Source organism: Pipra filicauda, unplaced genomic scaffold (genome assembly GCF_003945595.2).
Source record: "Pipra filicauda isolate LSUMZ 115617 unplaced genomic scaffold, ASM394559v2 scaffold140_size2443280_pilon, whole genome shotgun sequence".
NCBI lineage: Eukaryota > Metazoa > Chordata > Aves > Passeriformes > Pipridae > Pipra > Pipra filicauda.
The window spans coordinates 891965-911332 of record NW_024103885.1 but is presented as its reverse complement, the minus strand read 5'-3'; the positions used below and the strand labels follow the sequence as shown (position 1 = coordinate 911332).

The window sequence follows — 19368 nt, the reverse complement described above, 5'->3', positions numbered from 1 at the left end:
AAATACTTGTAGAAATTATAGATGATCTTTTATAGATGACTTCTGAAGGTTATGTGATCCACTGATAATTTACACACGGCTATGATTCAATGCTCAAAATGATGTATGATAGTCATAAGCAAACACTGTTCACGACAGTAAAACCAAGGTGTAATCCTCTTTAAATACCATTGCACAAAAATATTTATTCCAGAATGCTTCTCATGGTTCAGAATGGGAAGACTAGCAGAGGCTAAAAAGATAAATGTTTTCTTGTTGAATATAAGTGCTTCCAGAAATGTCATGACCTCATGGTTCGAAGGAAGATGTTCAAGATACCATCAGAGTTGAAGCTAATATTATTTATGACAAAATAAATGGTAGCTTCATATTTGAAATAAGAATGCATGCTGGTATTTAAGCACTTATTTATAACTGGAATAACATTTGTGCCCTCTCTGTGTACCATTGATATTTTACCACAGTGTCTTTTGGAGGGAGAAAAAACTCAGCCTGTTACTGAGTTGTTAATGTTTCCCTAATAAAATCATAGACTAAAAGGTTCAAAATCAAATAGCATAAACATTTACATTTTACATAAGCCTTTTACAATGTCTAGCTTTTATTCTTTGCTACATATTTTCTTACTGCTTCTGTTGAATTTTTTTCAGAATTTAAATAAGTTCTGATATTATCAAAACATTCAATTTTTGATACTCTTTTGGAATAGTGTTTGTTTTTGGTTTGGAAATATTTGTTCTTCATTATGAAATATTTAAAAGACATACAATTAAAAGGCATTAATTTAATACAAAATTTATGAAAGCCATATTAAAAATTACCCAAAATATATCACTTTGGGGAAAAATCATAAGCAATCATTTTTCCTGATTTAGTCAAAAGTTTGATTTCAAAATCTCAAAGCCCTTCTGGAATTGTTTAGTTTTCAGTCATTTTCTAAATTTTATTCCGTTCTAAGGCCTTAGAATACACTGCATTGCACTTCATAAGGGCTGCATTTTGAAATGTTATTGAAAAGAATAGGTAAGAATTCTGTTGTAGAAGTAAATTTCAAAATGCTCCGCTCAACTCATTAGGGAAAAAGAAAAGATACAATACAACCAGTGTTTATTATCATGGCCCTGGAGACTGGCTTTTTAACAGTGATGGGTTGCAAAGCGAGGAGTCTACCACAGTGGACTTTATTCCCGGTTCTCTACTTCATTCCCTATAGCAGTGCAGGGAGACAGGGAATGAGGGTTATGGCCAGTTCATTACATGTTATTTCTTCTGCTTCTTCCTCCCCAGAGAGAAGAGTCCTAACTCTGCTCCAGCATGGGGTCCCTCCCATGGGAGACAGTCCTTCACAAACTTCTTCAACATGAGTCCTTCCCATGGGCTGCAATTCTTCACAAACGGCTCCAGTGTGGGTCCCTCCCTTGGAGTACAGTCCTTCAGGAACAGGCTGTTCCAGGGTGGGTCTCCCACAAAGTCAAAAGCCCTACCAGTAAACCTACTCTAGCATGGGCTCCTCTCTCCACAGGTCCTGCCAGGAGCCTGCTGCAGCACAGGCTTGCCACAGGGTCGCAGCCTTCTTTTGGGCATCCACCTGCTCTGACATAGGGTCTTCCACGGGGTGCAGATGGATCTCTGCTACCACATGGACTTCCATAGGCTGCATGGGGACCGCCTGCTTCACCATGGTCTTCACCACAGGCTTCAGAGGAACCTCCTGCCCCTCCTTCTGCACTGATCTCGGTGCTGCAGAGCTGTTTCTCTCACATATTTTCATTCCTCTCTTCTCTGGCCACAAATATTTCTCTGCAGTAACTTCTTTTTCCTTCTTATATATGTTATCACAGAGGTGCTGCTACCATTTCTGACTGGCTTGGCCATGGCCAGCAATGGGTCCATCTTTGAGCCGGTTGGCATTGGCTCTGTTGGACGCACTACCAGAACCTTCCCACACAAACCAAATACAGAATGTTAGAGATGTCCTTGTCCTGCAACCATACTTAAGGTTCAGGAATCCAAAGGATAATCTCAAATAACTTAATACTTAATAGTTAATAGTTTTATCTTTATTTAAGAGCTAATGATTGCTTAGGTACCTAAAAGTAAGTGGCATTATAAGTACTGTATGCTGCTATTTTACACCCATCAACATTGTTGCTCCTAACAGAAAATGCGTCAGAAATCAAAAAAAGACCTGCCACACTATTACTCTTTATATATCACTGCAAATGACAGCCTGTGTTTTGATAACTCCTTTTTAAAACTTGCAGTGTGTTTAGAGTTATATAGGTTTTCGTGAAGAATGACTTGAACAATAATCTGGAGCTTCGACAAAGAAATACATATGTTTCAGATGTCCAGCATTTGTGCCGCTTCAGCACCATATTATATAAAAGTACACCTAGAATTCAGCTAGTTCAATATATCATTACAGGAGGTAAATATATTTTTTTATTCTAAAATAAATGGGCTTTCACTTTATGTTGCACTCAGGACTTAACAGTGCTCGGTATTACTTACTTATTGCTGCAACAGTGGTTAGTGTATTCAAGCCACTTGAGAGATTACTAACAAAACATAATACATGTTAAATCTGTCTCTTTGACGTAGAACCAGATGAGAATGTTATAAAACTGGTTTTGAAAAGTTAAACTGCCTACAGAGTAATCAATGCTATCAAAATGGAATTCTGTTTCATTACATTTTCATTTCCCAGTTGAAATAAGATCAAGCAGTTGCATTTGCAGTATATTAGTGTATTATCTTCCTAGCTGTAAAGCAAATTGCTGTGTTCCAACAACATAACAAACATACACATCTCATACAATGTCTGAATCCTTAACTGTACTACTAACAAAAATGATGTATCATGTCTCAGAATATCATGCATGAACAAAGGACATATTTTGAAATTATTAGTTCAAACTTGTAGAGCAATCACTATTTTCAGCAAGTCATATCTGCTTGAATAATACATACTTCAGTCCAGAAAATCATGTAAAAGCTATCTTCTAAATTATATTTGGAAAGGTAATTTCAATTAAACTGTTGGTGGTTGTTAGTGATTAGACCAAATTTTCTGCATGACGTAAGTGTGCACAGGCAGTTCAGGTGAGGGTTTTTTGGTTTGCTTTTTTGTTTCTTTATTTTACTTTGTTTGGGTTTTTTTTTTGCTGTTTAGAGAGCATATACAGTGATTAAAGCTTGCTGGCCAGCTTGAATTTCCCCTACCAGCAGACTGAATCTCAAGTGGATGTGCATATTGTGCTTTATGACACACTGTATCCTATATTTCTGTTATGGGAAACAATATTCAGGTTTGAGGTTCTTTTATTTTCCTCAGTATTTTCCACATAGTTCATCTCCCTTTCATCTCCTTTTCCACAAAATTATATAATAGAAGGTAATAACAGAATTTATGTAGACAGTCATCACTGTGGAGACAAGATAGATAAACTAAAATTAATAATCTTCTTCAGGTTTTTTGTGGGTTTTTTTGCTACAATTTCTACCCAAACATTACTTTAAACTTAGTTTTTGGATTTTGAAGAATATTTAATATTGCTCATACTCATTTAGCACACAAAATATATTTGGGACTTAAGATCATATGCTCTTTCTTTCTTGTCAGTAAAGCGCTCCACTCCCACTCTATCAGCAGTGATGAAAGTAACATAAATGTTAAAATCAGGGTGAAGCAAACATTTGCTTTGCCTGGTCTTCTGGCTTGTTTCCAACACCTACAATGAATTTCCATTCATTCTCAACATAATGAAACAAAAGTTGAAACTGTCAATGACATTAAATACACACAAAATTATATTTTTTTCTCTTCTTCTATTGACAAAGATATTTTCTGTACTTATATCCAATTTAGATGAACACTAGCAGGTGTGTCTGATTTCTAAATCACTTTCTGTGTCCACCTGGCAGATAACAAATTCAGACATAGATAAGAAATCAACAACCTGAAATTAAATATAGGCACTAGAATTCAAATGGAATTACCACAAATTTATGATCCTTGTAAATGCAAAACATAATGAAGTTCAGTGTACTTTCTTCTGGTTCTTCAATGAAAAATGGGTTATTTATACATTTATTAAATGCAGAGTCTAGGTGGATGACAAAGAAAGTTACTTTTATGAGAATGTGTTGATGCTTCTGAGATTGGAAATAAAAGAGATAAAGTATTTTTCATAAAGATTCAACCCCCAGCTGGGTCTAAAATCAATATTTGTGAAATATACACCAAAATTTTTGTTAATATTCATAGCAATATTAATAGGAAAGTTAGATATTATAATATTTTGGCCACCAGAGGTCTCAAAAATATTTCACTGAATACAAGTGCAATAACACGAAGGACTCATAGCAGCTGAATAGAAGAAGCATTGATGAATTTGAAAAAAGAGAACTTTCTGCTGAGAGCAAGACATCTACACAAAGAAAGATGCACAGCAATCAGAACATATTCTGTGTTCCATTTGCTGAGGAAGGGAAGGACCATCTTCATTATATCTAAAATGTGTGAAATTAGAAGGTAAAAAAAACCCTAGTGGGGTCTGTCAACAGCTGATGGCCATGCTGTAGAGATGTCAGAAAGCTACTCCTTCTAAGAGAGGTTGATCTTCGAGGTTTCCTAGTTTGAACAATTGCCTACTCAGACAAGGGAAGCTGGAGCAAACGCTAGGCCAGAAGAAGCAATGCACATATTTGTTATCCTTTTTAAGAGTGAATAACACCAGCTGTCAACTTAAGTTATTAAGGAATAAGCCACACATTTATATGACGAAATTAGGTAGAACCATCTGAATCAAACAGCAGGTATGGTGGAAGCATGACACTTCCTTCTTCATGATCTATGGACCCACTAATATCCATAAAAGATTAGTGATATTACAGGTTTAGGACTTGGTCAAATGAAAGCTCACAGAAAAGTTCTGCCCCCTCCCCCCCCCCCCGGCAGATTTTACTTCTAGGAACTTCATATAATCATACAATCATTATGGTTGTAAAAGCCTCTAAGATCATCAAGTCCAACCACTAACCCAGCACTGACAAGTCTGCCATTGGTATGGTATATCAAGTTCATTATATTCAAAAATGTTGCCACCTCTGCAATGGATAGAATACATTCTTCATGCAGTCTGTCTTCCTGGTGCATCTTGACAGTGCAACCCCAAGTATGAAAATAGATGTATGTGAAAGTTGTATAAAAGTTACAGTAGACAGCACTCTCCATGCTACTTCTATACAAGGCCACAACAGCTCAAGAGCAAACCTGTGCTTTTCCTCCTACTATCTCTACCACATCATATTATTTTTTTGAGACTCAGAAATTACATGGCTAAACAGACCTTTGGTCTGATTGGACACAACTGTTCATAATTTCAGCAGTTATGAGCAATACATGTGGGTGAAATGTGCTTCTTTGCTTCTTGAAGGTTGTTTGAGCTTTAAGTTAACACGTTTATTTTGCTTCTGTAGTGGCTAAAAGCATAATACTATAAATGCATTTTAAACATACATAAACAATATAAAATAAAATATATAAATATTAAATAAATATAAATGGATATATAAAAATGGATAAATTTTAAATTAGATTATTAAATTAAGTATATTTAAAGTAAATAGTAGGTAAAATTACAAATAATTATATATTGTTTTTATTACCAGATTTATTGCATTATCTTTCCTATGCATGTTTTCCTCTATTGTCCAGGAATCTTTCTTTCTGACATCAATAAATAGCCACACTATGTTAACTTCTTCTTATAGCCACATTTATCAACTAAACTTTCATTGACAAGCTCAAATGTCCAGCTCAGGCAAATGAATTATTTATAACTCTAAAATATTTTGTGTACTACAAAGCATGAATGATAATAGAAAGCTTATCAATTTTTATTACTCATGAGGAATGCAACCTGAATAGTACTAAATCCTAAGAGAACTTTCCAAGTTTTCAGCATTATCCTTAACCTTGTAATTTTTAGCTTTCAGTGATGCAATTATTTTTTACAACTGAAATAATTTACAAAGCTGAACATATACCTTTTGGAAGCTGAGGCTTACTGAAGCAGTCTGGGAATAACATTTCCATACAAAATCAGTGGGAAAATTTATATTGTCTCTCTTGGCTAAACCAGGCTGCAAGGTTATTGTTACATTGTTTGGTCACTACATGTTTTAGGAAAATCCAAAGTTGTCTCTAAGTAACTGCAGAATATTCAACTGAAAAAAACCAAGAGTTAAAAAAAGACAGAACAATACATAGTATGAGAGACCTGACTAATGCTGTATGTAATGAACAGCACATCCAAATCAAATAGCAAGAGCACACACAAATACTAAGGGGAGTATGAAAGGTCTTCATTAAATAGATGAAACTCAAAGACAAAACAGGAATGTTGAAATTCTCTTTGGGAAATATAACATCTTGCAGATCATAAGGTCATTCATTCCTCTCTAAAATTGTTTCTATTTATCATTACATATTTCCTTTAGGTCAGATTTCTAGTCGGACTTGTCTATTGAATGTTCTACAAATTTACCAGAAATTCTACTGAAAATTAATGATCTGTAAATCTCTACAACCCTGTTTATTTATTTTTTTTAAAAAAGACCTGATGTTTGACCTGTTTGCATCTTTTTAGACCTTATCTCTCATCTGCATACTCTCTAAAATAATTGCTAATAATGCAAGGACCTTTCTGCTGCCTGCTTTATCATTTTGAGGTAACTGGACTAAAACTGAAATTGAATAAAGTGAAATACATTCATGTAACCCAACAGTTTCTTACTTTTCCTCATTTTACCCTGTGACCATTTTAAATAACTGTGTTGTATTTTGGTTTCTGAAGATTTTAAAAAAAAGCATTTCAGTTTTGTCTTTTTGACTGGTAATATTCTTTGTACACATTAGACAGTTATTGTGACAGTATTTGTTTCTACCCTGTAGGCATTGTAAACATTTTTTTGGTAGTTTATTAATATAAAATAAAAGTAACAAATATTTCAGTCGTATTCACAGATTCATTCAGGTTACAAAAGACCTCCAAGTCCAACCTGTGACCAATCTCCACCTTATCAATATATTCTTTATACACACTTGTTAGGGAGAGGTTAGCTTTGGGTCTTCCTTTTTTTTTTCTTCCCTCCAATACAAATTGTTCTTCCAGATACTTTTGGCTGTTTTCCATGGACTTCAAATAAAACCTGCCGTGACTTGAAAATATTGCATTCTATTATTCACAATGTAGTGAGTTAGACCATTTAGAGATTTCTGAATGAAAATTAAACTTTTTGAGATAAAGAATTGAATTCATCACATTTTGAGACTGAAGAGAGAAATAAAGGACACAAGCTATCAGAGCACTTAGAAGCTTTCTTGAAAATGGAATATTTTAATTTTCATAACATTACTTTGACACTGATTGCTATTACACAGGGGGATTAGAAAAATCTATTTTTTCCAAACTGACTATTTCTCAGATTATCTGCTTTAGCTAGACAGTATAAATATCCTGAAGTGTCAGCATTTCATATAAACACACTTTATCTGAGAAAGATTTAATGAAAGAATGTACAAAATATTAAAAGATACAAACGACTCATCTACAAAAAGGCTACCACTGGGTAATATTGGGTAGTATAACAAGAGAAAAAAATTATAGCTTGATGACCATAAAATGATAATTTTAAACCCTTCTGCTACTTGGCAGATCAGTGAGTTGCATTTGCAGATTTCTGAGCAACTGCTCAGAAACTACTTCATAGTGCCTGCTATGACGATGGCACAAGATGATGATGGCTTAGCCCAGCTCTCCGTATTTTTGCTCTATCCATTTAGGAAATTATTTGTCTCTTTGCCCTTGACAGTGGGATAAGGGCCAGAAAAGCTGCAGAAGCAGGATAAAAGCATATTTGGGCTCTTAGATTCCGAAAGTGTCTCTTCTGATTAAGATTCTCAGTGGAGTTCATTGTTGACTTGTAACACATAAGATGCAATTCAATTCATAGATGAAGACATCTACCTCAGGCAGCTACCCTGCTGTCACTTAAATTCTGTGTCTTTATCTGTGATTTGAACCCCTGCCAGATTATCTACCTTTGAAATACCCCACTTAGAGAGGCTATATGGATACCGTTGGGAAATCTGAAGTGTCCTTAAAGGAATGTGTGATTTTGTGTCTGGAAGGAAATATAACCTAGATGCAGATGGATGTACTAATTCAGAGGCAAGCTCTGCAGCATAGGTGAAATTTTTGTCTGAAATAGCTGAAAGCTTTTGATTGTTAATATGGCAAGCCAACCAGAATCACTCAACCACAGAACAAAATGGATGTGCTAAATTAGCACCTGGCTTGTTATTCTGCACCAGAAGCAAAATGGGTAGGAAGCTTTAAGTCTCTGACAACTCCATAGTGGTAACAAGTCCAGGTGCCTTGGTAATATGTATGACAAAAGAGCAACAAAACAACTCCTCCAAACAAAATATTTGTCCAGAATATCATAAAAGGAAAATCGCAAAATTTTGGGACTCTAACATTGCAATACCTTTTTTAAAGGCAATGTAGTCCTTAATTTTGATTTGGAAAAAATGCTCACTCTGTAGTATTTTGATCTCTAACTGATGTTAGTGATTCAGTGAATGATGACTGAATTCCCAGCGATGAATTAATTTCAGATTTATGGAATGCTTTTCTTCACAGGAAGAAATCTAGTCAAAATTTTAAAAGATTCAGCTAATCATTTATTCAGTGCCACCTGCCTATAATTCAGTTGCAACTACAATATTTATCGCTCTAAGAATAACCTGAGGAAAAAGAAGTTATTTTCAGAGATATATTTATGTATTAAAGAAGTTTTTAAAATCCAGAAGAAATATGCCTTTAAATATTCTGTACATGCTTGAGATAAATTACATCATGAAACCTCTGCCCACCTACAAATATTGGCATAATATAGAACTTAAAACTCAATACTGTTCTGAATGGAGGTAAAGAAAAGGGAAATAAACATAATTGTATTCATAGATAAGCATAACAAATCAGCCATGTTCTAGCTATGGATATTAAGTGATGTTTTCCAATGTGGTTTTAAAGTTACAGTGAAGTAGGTTTTGGAACTGTATATTTTTACAGGACTCAGAGCAGTGCAATAAATAGAAAATAAACTTCAATATTAATGTTTTTCAAAAACAACAGTAATTGTAACATAACAGTGAGATGTAATTTCTGATAGTCTAAAGATATGTGAGGGAAAATTCCAGAAAACTGAAGGATTTTCATAATTTACTTTTTAATACTAGTCATCTAATAGATATGAACTAGAATTTGCTATCTAAGAGGTTCACGATCTTGTATGGCCAAATAATTTTCATGGGCAAACACAACTGTTTCCAAGCCTGACTCTTCACTTGCAAGAATCTCCTTCTCATATAGAAACAGGTGAATTTCCCATAGCTGGCTCAATAAGAAAACTGGTAGAACTCAGACATTTTAAAGATAACTTAGCTGAATAAAGAATCTAAGTCTACAATCAAATTACCCCTCCTCCCTATGCTTGATAAATCTCTTTGCTGTCACTTCAACATCTTTAAAAGCATCCACATGCTGTTGAATTTCTACTTCCAAGTAGTCTTGGAAGTAACTCTGAAATGAAGGAGAACATCAGAAAGATCTTACTGCTCTTCTCTTTCTTTTTAACTATGTTTTTGGATTTAATTAAGTTCAAATAGACTACTCATTTTTTAGTCCTTATTTTGTCCTTCACCTCAGCTGCTCCCATTAGTAAAATATATTCTTAACAATATTAGAGTAGTCTGAACATCAGGGAAAAAAGGGGCAAAAATAAAATCTTGATGTCCTGTCAGGGACTTGTTAAAGGTCCAGATGTTGTAGGTAATTTAATAATGCTTAGCACCCAGCAGCCGCCTTGTGAATGTCACAATGCATGCACAGCAGCTGTTTTTGAAGTTAAGTGAAGTATTAGCAGTTGATAAAGCTAAAGACAAAGAATTAGAACCATCTTTTGAAGAGGTATGCTGCAACCTTCAAAACCTATTTATATGCATCTAAAACCTACTTATATACATCTAAATAATATCCCTTTCTTTGACTTTAGGGATCTCTTTCCTAAAATAACGAAATCACTTCTCTTTCCCTGCTCGGAACATTTGGGTAGTAGTTATGCTGTCTGTACTGGCCAACAGCATGTGGGTAACAGCAGCAGGACAGATGGCAATGGATTAATGTTTAAACACTAACACTTCTGCACCACCATGAAAACACTAATTACTTCTTCCCAGTCTACTTCTACAGTTAAATCAATCAACTGCTCACAGATCATGTCCTCTGGTATGGTATGGGGTCAGGTGGCGTGGGAAGAGGATAAAATATTTGAGAATTACAAAAGAATATCCATTTCTCCCAGTTTTCAGTGCCAATTTTCTAGAAACAGTGGAAACATCCAGGTTTGCATTTAAAATACTATAAGGTAATAGAAAAAGCTTATAAAGCAGCAAAGTAATCAGAGGACTGCTGTACTGTTAGAAAAATAGCCACTGATAATTGAAATCTACTTCAGTATATGTCCAAACTCACTACAGATGCTCTAGGATCGAAGTTAGGATTGAGATGAAATGCTAAGGCACTGAGCTGAGGCTCATACCAAGTGGATCAGACATCCTTCTGCACAGCATCCCTGTTGAACTTTTGCTCCCCCTCCACAATCCCTGCCTAGAAAACACTGATTTAGTGCTCCCTTTCATCCTTTCCACATGACCTCTAAAGTGACAGTGGTATAGAACATTAACTGTTGTCCTTTCACAAGAAAAGGAGGCTTGTGGCTGCTACTTTCTGAAGGCTGCCCTGAAAGAAGCCAGCCCACCACCAGTCCTTAGAGCACCCAGCACTCCTGCCAGCACCACCTGTGAGCAGCTGGGATCTGAGGCCTGGCCTCCAGCAAGCTGCCTGAGGAAGGCCTGCTACTTGCCCTTCTTTCTCCCTTCTCTGGATTTATTCTTTATCCCTTTGAAAGAATAAATGAATTTCTCAACTTGGAAGAGATCCACAAGGATTATTGACTCCAACTCCTTGCTTCTTGCAGGGCTACTTAAAACTGGAGTATATGACCAGATGCTCCCTGAATTCTGGCAGGCTTGGTGCTGTGACCACTTCCCCAGGGAACCACGTTCCAGTGACTGATAACCCTCTCAGTGAAAAAACTTTTCCTAAGTCCAGTCTATGTCCTGTGACATAGCTTCAGATCTTTTCCACATGCAAAGAAAAAAAATGCCCAATTTCATAACAGTAGCTCATTGAAAATTAAAATTTATAGTGAATATATACTGGAAAACTGGAGTAATTGCAGAAGAATAAAGAAAGTACCCTGCCCAGTAACTGCATATGCCTTGGAGGATTTCTGAAGTCCAAACTCAAGAAGCCATATTCTGACTCTGAAAAGGAATCTCCTCCTCCATGTATTTGTCCTTTCCAAGCCAGTTCTAGATTATGCAAAGAAAACCACATCAAAAATCAGATACTGGACCTTAAAATTCCCTCCAAATGTAGATGACGAACAAACTTAGAAAACGAAGGAGAACATAAGATGCATGTATTTTGTCTATGCTACAAATACTGTAGAGAGAAGTATCAGACTAATTATAAAAGTACAAAGTATGTTTTTCTTTTTGTCTGTCAGCTACAGACAGAAAAGGTGCTTTCCATGTTAGATCAATACAACTTCACATATGAACTGACATGAGCTGTACCTTGTATCCGTGGTAGAAATAGTCTTCCTGAGCTCAGACTGAGGGAAAGAAAAAGAAAAGAAGAAAAGTTGGATCAAGACTCAAATGACAAAAACTTTTAGAGTCTGAAGAAGGTAGAAAGAAGAAAAAAAATATACTAAATGCAGAAATAAAGGGAAGAGATCTCAAGACCCCAGATCTGGAAGTACTGACGTTATTAGTTTTAAGATGCAAAGTAGATTATGTATAACACACTAGTGAGGATTATAAAACTTAAAGCAAGGAATCTTATATCCACAGCATAGACCTTTTTGGATAAGCTGTTCAATAAAAACAATGCACAAGCAATCTCTCTCTCCTGAAATAACAACCCCGAAATTGCACAGAATTTAATTACTGTCCTACTGCTGCTTGCATTTGTGTTTATTCATGGGGAAAATTTTAATTCTTGACATATTGGCTGATGTGATATGCTTTTGTATTTCAGGTATCAGGAGGTATCAGGTTAAGTAATGGCTATACCTACCAGAAAGAATTACCACTTGGTCCTAATAAGTGACAGAGAAATAGCTTACTACCCTATTTTTATAGCACAGTTTTCATGTGGCAGTTCATAAGGGAGATTTAAGATATATTTTACACCATAGGGTATTTCAAATACTAAATAGCAATGTTTGTACATAACATATAATAAGAGTATCATTAAGATATGAAAGATATTGCTTAAAAATATTCCTGAATCATTAAAAACAATCTGAAGTACTGTGTAAAGCATCTCTCTCTTTCTTTCAAAAAGATCTTCTCAACCAAGCAAGGTTGAGATCTCTTCAATCAAGGTTTTAAAATGGTTAATGTAGCATATTTAATAATTTTATGAGTTAATTATGTAATGGATGCATAAAAATGTATTATTTTTCAATCCAGTTAATGCAAGGGCTTGCTTGTCACAAGAGCATATTTACCACTGCTGAATTTTAAAAGTAGGTATGAAAATTAACATAGAAAATTATGCAATCAATTTAGAAGTGAAATAAAAGTAAAAATTAGAAAAGAGTTGTCTGCAACTGTTTCTACTAGTCCATTAACTATGAATCAAAACAAACAAATCCAGGTGCTTTCTGTTATTTGAAGATGACTTAAACAGAGAATTGCAGGTGAAATATGGATGAATTTCAAATAAATTATTATGCTAATTTTTTAAGACTACTTTGGCAGACCCATCAAAGTGCTGGTAAAGAGGCTGAACTTTTGACTGGTTTTCAGAGATTCATATTTTCCTAATACTGCACTTCAAGATAATTAATTAATGGAAGTGGATTCTCATGACAGTTTCATCAAAGTCATTAAGAGTATATCTGAGTATATATTAAGTGAGATCCTATTACAAAACCTGTTACAGCATAGATGGTTTGTAAAAAGACTTTTCTATCGACTAGACAGACAGAAATAGAAGCAACATCACACTGCACTGTAAATTAAGAGAAGAGATAAGACTCAGATTCCAGCTGGACATTTCAACTGTTATGAACACCATGGCTCACTTCCTGACTGCCTCTTGGCTCATCTCATGTGCTTTGCCAGGAGGAGACATAAAGCCATATGGCCTTCCAGGCACTGCTCCATCATACCTTCTGCAGTGAGGTCTGAAGCTGAAAGAGATCCTTTAACTCTGCAGTTTAGTAAAAGGTAAGCTAACCTGTACTAAAAAGAGCAAGTTATCTGAAATTTTCCTCCATTTAAAAGACCTAACAATGGATTTGTACCATCAGCTAGCAGATAAATTGTTTATATCCCTATACATGGAAAGAGTGTATAATTGGTTATAAAAGTCTCTTAAGAAACATTACACTGTGAAATTTGTACGCTCAGAACGTACAATATTTTGCTGTGTAAGTTATCTAAGTTCGCAAAGCCTAGCCATGATGAGGTATGTAAGTATTCTCTGAATGACAAGTAATTGACTTAAAACAAGGGAAAACATCAGACAACCAAGCAATTTTCAACAGAAAATTCCATTTAAAGTGAAAAAACAATCTAGAAAAAATGTAAGCAATGCAAATAATTTAGCCCAGAAATTACAGATTCTCTGTTCCTTGGTTTGTTTTTTTTTTTTGTATCAGAAAAAGAAGAGGGAGTGAATTAACTATAAGTTAAAAACCTTTGCTACAATGAAAAGAACATGATTAATGACAAAATGTTCCAAAAGAAGATTTTAAGTTATTGTATTCAGTCTGATTTTCAATATCAAATACATCAATGCAAAAACTGGACTAATAATTCAGAATCACAGAATATTCTGAGTTGGAAGAGACCTAGAAGGAATATCGAGTCCAGCTCTTAAGTGAATGGCCCATATGGGGATCAAACCCACAACCACCATCATGCTGGTTATCATCACCAGGTCATCAGCATTATGCTCTAACCTACTGAACTAATCATCTAGGTATGGTAAAGTGAATTGCCTACTTTTCTGATTCGCACACAGTAAGGTGGTTTTGAGAACCAAAATTTGTTGGTTTTTCAGTCTGTATTTCAGTTAATGAATAGAAATTCAGAGAATGATGAGAAATGGATAACTCATTTAACTGAATTTGTTTTTGCAACATATCTTCTTAGCAATAATAATTATTGAACTGCATCACAACGGTTACAAGAGCAATTGCTTTAATATGAAAATTAGACTAGCTGAATGTTTAATGTATTTTAAATTTTGGAAATCTCACTGTAGTTTGGGACTACAGGTAGGTAAACCTCTTTGCAAGGAAAAGGAGAAAGTCTTTATTTCACATGTTCCTGAGAAGTTCTGATCCATTTTTGCCTAGTTGAAGGGCAGAAGCAGCTAATGAGGGTTTATAAAACACCACCATCCCTTCCCTCCCCATCACGCTACTATGGATCATACAAGAACAGCCATGCAGATAAGACAGAGAAGAGTTGAGAGCTTATGTTACATTTTCCTACTGTGAAGAAAGGGTGTATGTGTATGATACCTTCTTCCTGCAACACTTAGGAGAAAACACCTTACATTTGAGGCTGAAAACACCATTAGAAAACACAGAAACGTTTCTCGTCCATTGTTACTTAAGCATGTTATTACTTCCATTGCCTTCCTGGATCCTTAGTTCAAGTTCATAAAAATCTTAAGTAAATGTCTCACAAGAGTATCAAAGATTTAGAGCAACATGTTGTTAAACACCAGATCAGTAACCAGGTTGGAGCCACCTTGAGCGGCTCTGGGCTGGGGTGTTACATATGTGTACACATTTTTTACATGTACCTTTTGTTACTACCGCAGAGAGTAATAATGTAACATATTATTACTACCACAGATCATTCTAAAAGCAAGGATGCTTGAAATGTATCTTGGTTCAGAATCTTCACTGATATCTAAATGTTGCAAAAGGAACATCACAAGCCACATTTAGGTAATGAGTTACTCTGCACACCTCAGAAGTGAAGGGCTAGCAGGATGTGTTATCTGCTAAGGTATCGGTAGATACAGGCATAGGTGGCTGCCTTATGTGATATAGGTAAGAATGATGAGGAGACTATTCCCACTCTCACAGAGTTATGTAACTGTGGTTCCTAATGTCCATGAGTTTCTGCACAGTAACTCATGCACTCTTAATGGAACACGGCAAGTAAGCAAGCACATTTTAAAGAAAGAAAAATCATAAATACACAAAGACAAATTTTGTGTTAAATGTATGGAAAGCATCACCATGTTTGACATGTTATTTGACTAGTTATATCTTTTAGAACTGCTATCAGTCTTTAGCAGTGCTGCTATTGAAAATCACACATCTGCCTGTTATTTTCAAATAGCAATTGCAAGAGTGTAATATAACTTTCATTGGTATTCAAATATTTTTTTCTCAATTTGCCTGGCTCTAGAGTACTCAATGAACAGAGTGACAGGTTCAGGAGCTCTCTAAAGCTGTGACTTTTATAGCTCTGGACCTCTGTGAGAGTTATGATTCTGTCTGAGGGCTCAAAGCTTAGCAGAAAAGAAGTGCACTTTTTTGCACATTTCAGGTATCCCCAGAGATTTTTATGAACGGGAAAGGGTGAAGAAGTAGCAGAAATACCTGTCAGAAGCAGCAAGGTAAAAAATAAGAAAAAAACAACCTCTTACAAAAAATGAAAAAATTGGTGAAGTAAAATTAAATTTGAGGATGAATTTATGGCAAGTACAAAAGTGGATTTCAAACATCAGACCAATTTTTTTAGCTGCTGCCAGCTTAATGTTCTCCATTCAAAAACAGGCAGAGGCATATATGATATGTGCAGACAGCATGGTACAACAGACTTCTTTCTCAAGGTGAGCAATTAATGTGCATTTCTAAGACTGGCAAAAATAGAGAAGTAGATATTTTTCCATATATATTTAAACTATGCAAACACCAATTAAACAGAGGGAAAAGGTTGTGCAAAGGTAATTCCGTAGAATGCACAATGCAAAAGGTATTGCTAAGTGAAGGTTGGGAGGGGAGAGACATGATTACTTATCCTTTTCCAGCTCAGATACAAAGTTCAATGGATGGCCATTTTTTCATCTTTATTCTGAAGATATAACTCACGTCTGTGCTACATCTGCTCCATTGGTCTTAAATGGCATGTTTAAGAACTGAAGGCCGTGGAGTCCTTTTGGAGATCCAGACACAAACTTGGCAGATTCCTGATCATATGTCACAAATAGACTGGAGTGCAACCCAACGTTTCTTGCTTACTTGGTAGAAATCCCAACAGAAAGTATTGCTACAGCTGTGACTTTCTCTGTATACACTTTTTATTGCCAGTATAAAAACATTGTACTGTAATAATGGATATTATTACAGTTGGATATTATTACTGTAATTGGATATTATTACTGTAATAATGGATATTATTACAGTTGGATATTATTATTGTAATTAATATGGATGTAATTAAATGTAATTATTATTGTAATTAATATTGTAATAATATGGATATTATTATTGTATGACCTGGAGCCACGACTTGAATTCATACCATTTAAACATACAACTACTCAGTCTTCCAATCCTCCAGTATATTTAGTTTGTTTGGGGGGTTTTTTGTTTGGTTTTGGGTTTGTTTTGGTTTTCTTAATATACTTTTTCTTCGCTCAATAACACCTGTATCAAGAGTTTCACTGGCATTTTTCCATCTCCTGAGTGAACATGCAACCTCCTTCTTCCCAGCTCCGACCCCACTTCTTTACATTAATCTATCTGCCAGTTACAGTTCTAAGTGCATGTTCTTGAGGCTGTCTTGGTCTTACAGAGTTTCAAATACCATAGAAAGAATTTTTAGTTGTCCTAAAATTTGATATGACCAGCAATTTGGATGCCAAAGACAGGAAAAGACCAGTCAATTTGTTGCCTTGCAATATCACTTATGTCCTGTGAAACACAGATAAAATGCCAGTGGTATAACATATATAGAAAGTGCATTATCATCTTTCTGAATGCACTGGCATCCTTCTTTCTTTATAGAATGCTCCTGCCATGCATATAAATTTGTAGGTTTGGTGGTTTTTTAAAATTATTATTATTCAACTCTTTAAAGATGTCAACATATAAGAAGATTTCAAAGTTGTTAACTAGACAATTTTTCCCCCAAGGTATAATAATTTACTTTGTTTTGGTTTGGTTTTTTGTGGGTTTTGTTTGTTTGTTTTGTTGTTGTTGTTGCTGCTTAAAACATTTCTCTTCATTGTTTTTGAAGGATGCAGCATACCTCTTCATTTAAAGAAGAATGTTCCAGAGCATATTTACAACTAATAGAAAAAATATTTTCTTATGTCAGCAAACACGGTATAGAAAAGTTCCCTACCATTCTTTCAGCAGATGTGGCCATGCTTTTAACAAGACAAAAGCCAAAACTTGTCTTTCTCTGCTCTATCTTACACAAGAAAAAACTTTAGAAGGGAGGGCAGGAATATTAGATTTTTAGGTGCCTGTTAATTTCTTTGATTTCTAATAGTAGAATGTCCAGGTTTTACTGATTATACTGGTGACTGATTTTACTAAGTTAGAAATATTTAATAAGAGATAAGAAAATAAGAAATATGTTAATATGCACCCAGTACCGTACAGGGAATTCATAAAAAATAAAGAAGCAGATTTTTATATTAATATAAGGAGTAATAAAGGCCATATAACTGTTAAGGAATGAAGAGGAAAGTAAAGAATAAGAAATAATGTAAATACAATATTGCAATTTAACAAATTTCTGCTCTCCAAACACCATACCAGCTGCACACCAAGAAGCCTAACGGTATTCACTCTAATGACGGAAACACAAAACGTATATTTTTTTCAGGCCTTTATGTTTTTAGAATATTAACCTCTAGTGTGATGCCTTTAAGTAGGTCAGTCTCAATAAACTCACACTCATTTTTTGTACTTGATTCATTAAGCCAGAATAGTGTCAGTGATAAAAATATTATATATATTTCAGCCAATGTGAATGTCTGCCATGGGCAACTCACCTTTTAGCAATTACCAGACAAAGTAGAATGTTTTAATAATATAGTTAGCAAATGATACAGAACTGCATTCCATAATCACACTGGGCAAGTACAATATGGCTAGAACAGGTGTTAGCTTAATTTTCCTCATCTGTACCTTCTAGCAAGCCTAGTTACCTTTTCACACTCATTTGATGTGGTCATTCAGGGAAATCAGTGCAGATGGTATGTCACTGTGTCTGTACTTGCCAAAGGTTTTTACAACTTGAAGCCACTGTCTCCAGCCAGTATGAAAACTTAGTGTAGATTACAACTAGAGTTTAAAACTATGTGAGCATAACCTCAACACACGAGGAAAAAAAGTGGATAAAATGCAACTTAACCCAGAAGTAAAGTGAAAAAAACGAAAATACGTGGAGTCTAAGGGGTATATACTTGAATTTATATAATTTATTAATATTATTTATATTAAGGTCTTACACATGTATGTTTTTATATTTTTTTATCCCATTGCCAGTCAATGTATGTATTGTTTTGTGACAGATCTAGAACACCAATTTGCAGTGAATTTTTTCAGGCAATATTCTTAAAAAGCAATTAATACCTTCAGTACTGTTATAGTTCTGAAAATATAAAAAGAAAATTACTCCATATTTACTAACACAATAAATATAATTTGTACTAAAAAAAGAGTATAACACAGTAAATACCATAAAAGCAGGAAAAAATACATGACAAGTGAAACAGATAAGTAGAGGATTTTTTTATTTCCATTTCATTTGGAACTTTGATCTGCTATATTTTATATTTTGTAAAATATCAGTTTTAACTAATGACTTTCCCTTTAAATTTTGTAATGGCTAGGAAAGCATTTTGATTTTTGTTTTGTTCTGTTTTTTTACATTCCATTACTCCAACTTCTTTGAATATGTACTGATACAAATGCCTTACATAAGTGATGGGGACTAACCAATTGCCACTGAAGTAACAGAAGACTGGCTGAACTTGTAAGAAAATTATAGTTATTTTCCCACCGAAAGTGTTGTTGGAACATGTTTTGCTGAGGTTTTTTTTAGTTTGTTTTGTTACAGTTGTCTCAAACACAATAATTTTTCATTAAGCTGTTTTAACTGTTTTG

The 19368-nt window shown here is 34.8% G+C and overlaps 1 protein-coding gene across 1 annotated transcript in view; it reads right to left on the bottom strand.

Annotated features, from left to right (window-relative positions):
- The window catches only part of SGCZ (sarcoglycan zeta), a 435251-nt gene that overhangs the window by 54477 nt on the left and 361406 nt on the right, over positions 1–19368 (bottom strand). The window lies entirely within an intron of this gene.